The sequence below is a fragment of the Taudactylus pleione genome, unplaced genomic scaffold, assembly GCF_031769625.1.
Source record: "Taudactylus pleione unplaced genomic scaffold, aTauple2 ptg000523l, whole genome shotgun sequence".
Classification (NCBI taxonomy): domain Eukaryota; kingdom Metazoa; phylum Chordata; class Amphibia; order Anura; family Myobatrachidae; genus Taudactylus; species Taudactylus pleione.
Window position 1 is genome coordinate 1 of NW_028284925.1, and position 7796 is coordinate 7796.

Below are 7796 nucleotides of genomic sequence, written 5' to 3' on the forward strand. Positions count from 1 at the left end.
ATGCACACACTACCACACCAGCCATAGGGGACTGTCCTATCACACAGGCTGCTATTGGGAGTGTCAGCTCTTGGGACTAGCTCTGAATGCACACACTACCACACAGCCATAGGTGGACTGTCCTATCACACATGATACTATTGGGAGTGTCAGCTCTTGGACTAGCTCTGAATGACACACTACCACACAGCCATAGGTGACCTGTCCTATCACACATGCTGCTATTGGGAGTGTCACTCTTGGGACTAGCTCTGAATGCACACACTACCAACACAGCCTTAGGTGACTGTCCTATAACACATGATGCTATTGGGAGTGTCAGCTCTTGGGACTAGCTCTGATGCACACACTACCACACAGCCATAGGGGACTGTCCTATCACACATGATGCTATTGGGAGTGTCAGCTCTTGGGACTAGCTCTGAATGCACACACTACCACACAGCCATAGGTGACTGTCCTATCACACATGCTACTATTGGGAGTGTCAGCTCTTGGACTAGCTCTGAATGCACACACTACCACACAGCCATAGGTGACTGTCCTATCACACAGGCTGCTATTGGGAGTGTCAGCTCTTGGGACTAGCTCTGAATGCACACACTACCACACAGCCATAGGTGACTGTCCTATCACACATGATGCTATTGGGAGTGTCAGCTCTTGGGACTAGCTCTGAATGCACACACTACCACACAGCCATAGGGGACTGTCCTATCACACATGATGCTATTGGGAGTGTCAGCTCTTGGGACTAGCTCTGAATGCACACACTACCACACAGCCATAGGTGACTGTCTATCACACATGATGCTATTGGGAGTGTCAGCTCTTGGGACTAGCTCTGAATGCACACACTACCACACAGCCATAGGGGACTGTCCTATCACACATGATGCTATTGGGAGTGTCAGCTCTTGGGACTAGCTCTGAATGCACACACTACCACACAGCCATAGGTGACTGTCCTATCACACATGATGCTATTGGGAGTGTCAGCTCTTGGGACTAGCTCTGAATGCACACACTACCACACAGCCATAGGGGACTGTCCTATCACACATGATGCTATTGGGAGTGTCAGCTCTTGGGACTAGCTCTGAATGCACACACTACCACACAGCCATAGGGGACTGTCCTATCACACATGATACTATTGGGAGTGTCAGCTCTTGGGACTAGCTCTGAATGCACACACTACCACACAGCCATAGGTGACTGTCCTATCACACAGGCTGCTATTGGGAGTGTCAGCTCTTGGACTAGCTCTGAATGCACACACTACCACACAGCCATAGGGGACTGTCCTATCACACATGATGCTATTGGGAGTGTCAGCTCTTGGGACTAGCTCTGAATGCACACACTACCACACAGCCATAGGTGACTGTCCTATCACACAGGCTGCTATTGGGAGTGTCAGCTCTTGGGACTAGCTCTGAATGCACACACTACCACACAGCCATAGGGGACTGTCCTATCACACATGATACTATTGGGAGTGTCAGCTCTTGGGACTAGCTCTGAATGCACACACTACCACACAGCCATAGGTGACTGTTCTATCACACAGGCTGCTATTGGGAGTGTCAGCTCTTGGGACTAGCTCTGAATGCACACACTACCACACAGCCATAGGTGACTGTCCTATCACACATGATGCTATTGGGAGTGTCAGCTCTTGGGACTAGCTCTGAATGCACACACTACCACACAGCCATAGGGGGACTGTCCTATCACACAGGCTGCTATTGGGAGTGTCAGCTCTTGGGACTAGCTCTGAATGCACACACTACCACACAGCCATAGGTGACTGTCCCATCACACAGGCTGCTATTGGGAGTGTCAGCTCTTGGGACTAGCTCTGAATGCACACACTACCACACAGCCATAGGGGACTGTCCTATCACACATGATACTATTGGGAGTGTCAGCTCTTGGGACTAGCTCTGAATGCACACACTACCACACAGCCATAGGGGACTGTCCTATCACACAGGCTGCTATTGGGAGTGTCAGCTCTTGGGACTAGCTCTGAATGCACACACTACCACACAGCCATAGGTGACTGTCCTATCACACATGATACTATTGGGAGTGTCAGCTCTTGGGACTAGCTCTGAATGCACACACTACCACACAGCCATAGGTGACTGTCCTATCACACATGCTGCTATTGGGAGTGTCAGCTCTTGGGACTAGCTCTGAATGCACACACTACCACACAGCCATAGGTGACTGTCCTATCACACATGATGCTATTGGGAGTGTCAGCTCTTGGGACTAGCTCTGAATGCACACACTACCACACAGCCATAGGGACTGTCCTATCACACATGATGCTATTGGGAGTGTCAGCTCTTGGGACTAGCTCTGAATGCACACACTACCACACAGCCATAGGTGACTGTCCTATCACACATGATACTATTGGAGTGTCAGCTCTTGGGACTAGCTCTGAATGCACACACTACCACACAGCCATAGGTGACTGTCCTATCACACAGGCTGCTATTGGGAGTGTCAGCTCTTGGGACTAGCTCTGAATGCACACACTACCACACAGCCATAGGTGACTGTCCTATCACACATGATGCTATTGGGAGTGTCAGCTCTTGGGACTAGCTCTGAATGCACACACTACCACACAGCCATAGGGGACTGTCCTATCACACATGATGCTATTGGGAGTGTCAGCTCTTGGGACTAGCTCTGAATGCACACACTACCACACAGCCATAGGTGACTGTCCTATCACACATGATGCTATTGGGAGTGTCAGCTCTTGGGACTAGCTCTGAATGCACACACTACCACACAGCCATAGGGGACTGTCCTATCACACATGATGCTATTGGGAGTGTCAGCTCTTGGGACTAGCTCTGAATGCACACACTACCACACAGCCATAGGTGACTGTCCTATCACACATGATGCTATTGGGAGTGTCAGCTCTTGGGACTAGCTCTGAATGCACACACTACCACACAGCCATAGGGGACTGTCCTATCACACATGATGCTATTGGGAGTGTCAGCTCTTGGGACTAGCTCTGAATGCACACACTACCACACAGCCATAGGGGACTGTCCTATCACACATGATACTATTGGGAGTGTCAGCTCTTGGGACTAGCTCTGAATGCACACACTACCACACAGCCATAGGTGACTGTCCTATCACACATGATACTATTGGGAGTGTCAGCTCTTGGGACTAGCTCTGAATGCACACACTACCACACAGCCATAGGTGACTGTCCTATCACACAGGCTGCTATTGGGAGTGTCAGCTCTTGGGACTAGCTCTGAATGCACACACTACCACACAGCCATAGGGGACTGTCCTATCACACATGATGCTATTGGGAGTGTCAGCTCTTGGGACTAGCTCTGAATGCACACACTACCACACAGCCATAGGTGACTGTCCTATCACACATGATGCTATTGGGAGTGTCAGCTCTTGGGACTAGCTCTGAATGCACACACTACCACACAGCCATAGGTGACTGTCCTATCACACATGATACTATTGGGAGTGTCAGCTCTTGGGACTAGCTCTGAATGCACACACTACCACACAGCCATAGGTGACTGTCCTATCACACAGGCTGCTATTGGGAGTGTCAGCTCTTGGGACTAGCTCTGAATGCACACACTACCACACAGCCATAGGTGACTGTCCCATCACACAGGCTGCTATTGGGAGTGTCAGCTCTTGGGACTAGCTCTGAATGCACACACTACCACACAGCCATAGGGGACTGTCCTATCACACATGATACTATTGGGAGTGTCAGCTCTTGGGACTAGCTCTGAATGCACACACTACCACACAGCCATAGGGGACTGTCCTATCACACAGGCTGCTATTGGGAGTGTCAGCTCTTGGGACTAGCTCTGAATGCACACACTACCACACAGCCATAGGTGACTGTCCTATCACACATGATACTATTGGGAGTGTCAGCTCTTGGGACTAGCTCTGAATGCACACACTACCACACAGCCATAGGTGACTGTCCTATCACACATGCTGCTATTGGGAGTGTCAGCTCTTGGGACTAGCTCTGAATGCACACACTACCACACAGCCATAGGTGACTGTCCTATAACACATGATGCTATTGGGAGTGTCAGCTCTTGGGACTAGCTCTGAATGCACACACTACCACACAGCCATAGGGGACTGTCCTATCACACATGATGCTATTGGGAGTGTCAGCTCTTGGGACTAGCTCTGAATGCACACACTACCACACAGCCATAGGTGACTGTCCTATCACACATGATACTATTGGGAGTGTCAGCTCTTGGGACTAGCTCTGAATGCACACACTACCACACAGCCATAGGTGACTGTCCTATCACACAGGCTGCTATTGGGAGTGTCAGCTCTTGGGACTAGCTCTGAATGCACACACTACCACACAGCCATAGGTGACTGTCCTATCACACATGATGCTATTGGGAGTGTCAGCTCTTGGGACTAGCTCTGAATGCACACACTACCACACAGCCATAGGGGACTGTCCTATCACACATGATGCTATTGGGAGTGTCAGCTCTTGGGACTAGCTCTGAATGCACACACTACCACACAGCCATAGGTGACTGTCCTATCACACATGATGCTATTGGGAGTGTCAGCTCTTGGGACTAGCTCTGAATGCACACACTACCACACAGCCATAGGGGACTGTCCTATCACACATGATGCTATTGGGAGTGTCAGCTCTTGGGACTAGCTCTGAATGCACACACTACCACACAGCCATAGGTGACTGTCCTATCACACATGATGCTATTGGGAGTGTCAGCTCTTGGGACTAGCTCTGAATGCACACACTACCACACAGCCATAGGGGACTGTCCTATCACACATGATGCTATTGGGAGTGTCAGCTCTTGGGACTAGCTCTGAATGCACACACTACCACACAGCCATAGGGGACTGTCCTATCACACATGATACTATTGGGAGTGTCAGCTCTTGGGACTAGCTCTGAATGCACACACTACCACACAGCCATAGGTGACTGTCCTATCACACAGGCTGCTATTGGGAGTGTCAGCTCTTGGGACTAGCTCTGAATGCACACACTACCACACAGCCATAGGGGACTGTCCTATCACACATGATGCTATTGGGAGTGTCAGCTCTTGGGACTAGCTCTGAATGCACACACTACCACACAGCCATAGGTGACTGTCCTATCACACAGGCTGCTATTGGGAGTGTCAGCTCTTGGGACTAGCTCTGAATGCACACACTACCACACAGCCATAGGGGACTGTCCTATCACACATGATACTATTGGGAGTGTCAGCTCTTGGGACTAGCTCTGAATGCACACACTACCACACAGCCATAGGTGACTGTTCTATCACACAGGCTGCTATTGGGAGTGTCAGCTCTTGGGACTAGCTCTGAATGCACACACTACCACACAGCCATAGGTGACTGTCCTATCACACATGATGCTATTGGGAGTGTCAGCTCTTGGGACTAGCTCTGAATGCACACACTACCACACAGCCATAGGGGACTGTCCTATCACACAGGCTGCTATTGGGAGTGTCAGCTCTTGGGACTAGCTCTGAATGCACACACTACCACACAGCCATAGGTGACTGTCCCATCACACAGGCTGCTATTGGGAGTGTCAGCTCTTGGGACTAGCTCTGAATGCACACACTACCACACAGCCATAGGGGACTGTCCTATCACACATGATACTATTGGGAGTGTCAGCTCTTGGGACTAGCTCTGAATGCACACACTACCACACAGCCATAGGGGACTGTCCTATCACACAGGCTGCTATTGGGAGTGTCAGCTCTTGGGACTAGCTCTGAATGCACACACTACCACACAGCCATAGGTGACTGTCCTATCACACATGATACTATTGGGAGTGTCAGCTCTTGGGACTAGCTCTGAATGCACACACTACCACACAGCCATAGGTGACTGTCCTATCACACATGCTGCTATTGGGAGTGTCAGCTCTTGGGACTAGCTCTGAATGCACACACTACCACACAGCCATAGGTGACTGTCCTATCACACATGATGCTATTGGGAGTGTCAGCTCTTGGGACTAGCTCTGAATGCACACACTACCACACAGCCATAGGGGACTGTCCTATCACACATGATGCTATTGGGAGTGTCAGCTCTTGGGACTAGCTCTGAATGCACACACTACCACACAGCCATAGGTGACTGTCCTATCACACATGATACTATTGGGAGTGTCAGCTCTTGGGACTAGCTCTGAATGCACACACTACCACACAGCCATAGGTGACTGTCCTATCACACAGGCTGCTATTGGGAGTGTCAGCTCTTGGGACTAGCTCTGAATGCACACACTACCACACAGCCATAGGTGACTGTCCTATCACACATGATGCTATTGGGAGTGTCAGCTCTTGGGACTAGCTCTGAATGCACACACTACCACACAGCCATAGGGGACTGTCCTATCACACATGATGCTATTGGGAGTGTCAGCTCTTGGGACTAGCTCTGAATGCACACACTACCACACAGCCATAGGTGACTGTCCTATCACACATGATGCTATTGGGAGTGTCAGCTCTTGGGACTAGCTCTGAATGCACACACTACCACACAGCCATAGGGGACTGTCCTATCACACATGATGCTATTGGGAGTGTCAGCTCTTGGGACTAGCTCTGAATGCACACACTACCACACAGCCATAGGTGACTGTCCTATCACACATGATGCTATTGGGAGTGTCAGCTCTTGGGACTAGCTCTGAATGCACACACTACCACACAGCCATAGGGGACTGTCCTATCACACATGATGCTATTGGGAGTGTCAGCTCTTGGGACTAGCTCTGAATGCACACACTACCACACAGCCATAGGGGACTGTCCTATCACACATGATACTATTGGGAGTGTCAGCTCTTGGGACTAGCTCTGAATGCACACACTACCACACAGCCATAGGTGACTGTCCTATCACACATGATACTATTGGGAGTGTCAGCTCTTGGGACTAGCTCTGAATGCACACACTACCACACAGCCATAGGTGACTGTCCTATCACACAGGCTGCTATTGGGAGTGTCAGCTCTTGGGACTAGCTCTGAATGCACACACTACCACACAGCCATAGGGGACTGTCCTATCACACATGATGCTATTGGGAGTGTCAGCTCTTGGGACTAGCTCTGAATGCACACACTACCACACAGCCATAGGTGACTGTCCTATCACACATGATGCTATTGGGAGTGTCAGCTCTTGGGACTAGCTCTGAATGCACACACTACCACACAGCCATAGGTGACTGTCCTATCACACATGATACTATTGGGAGTGTCAGCTCTTGGGACTAGCTCTGAATGCACACACTACCACACAGCCATAGGTGACTGTCCTATCACACAGGCTGCTATTGGGAGTGTCAGCTCTTGGGACTAGCTCTGAATGCACACACTACCACACAGCCATAGGTGACTGTCCCATCACACAGGCTGCTATTGGGAGTGTCAGCTCTTGGGACTAGCTCTGAATGCACACACTACCACACAGCCATAGGGGACTGTCCTATCACACATGATACTATTGGGAGTGTCAGCTCTTGGGACTAGCTCTGAATGCACACACTACCACACAGCCATAGGGGACTGTCCTATCACACAGGCTGCTATTGGGAGTGTCAGCTCTTGGGACTAGCTCTGAATGCACACACTACCACACAGCCATAGGTGACTGTCCTATCACACATGATACTATTGGGAGTGTCA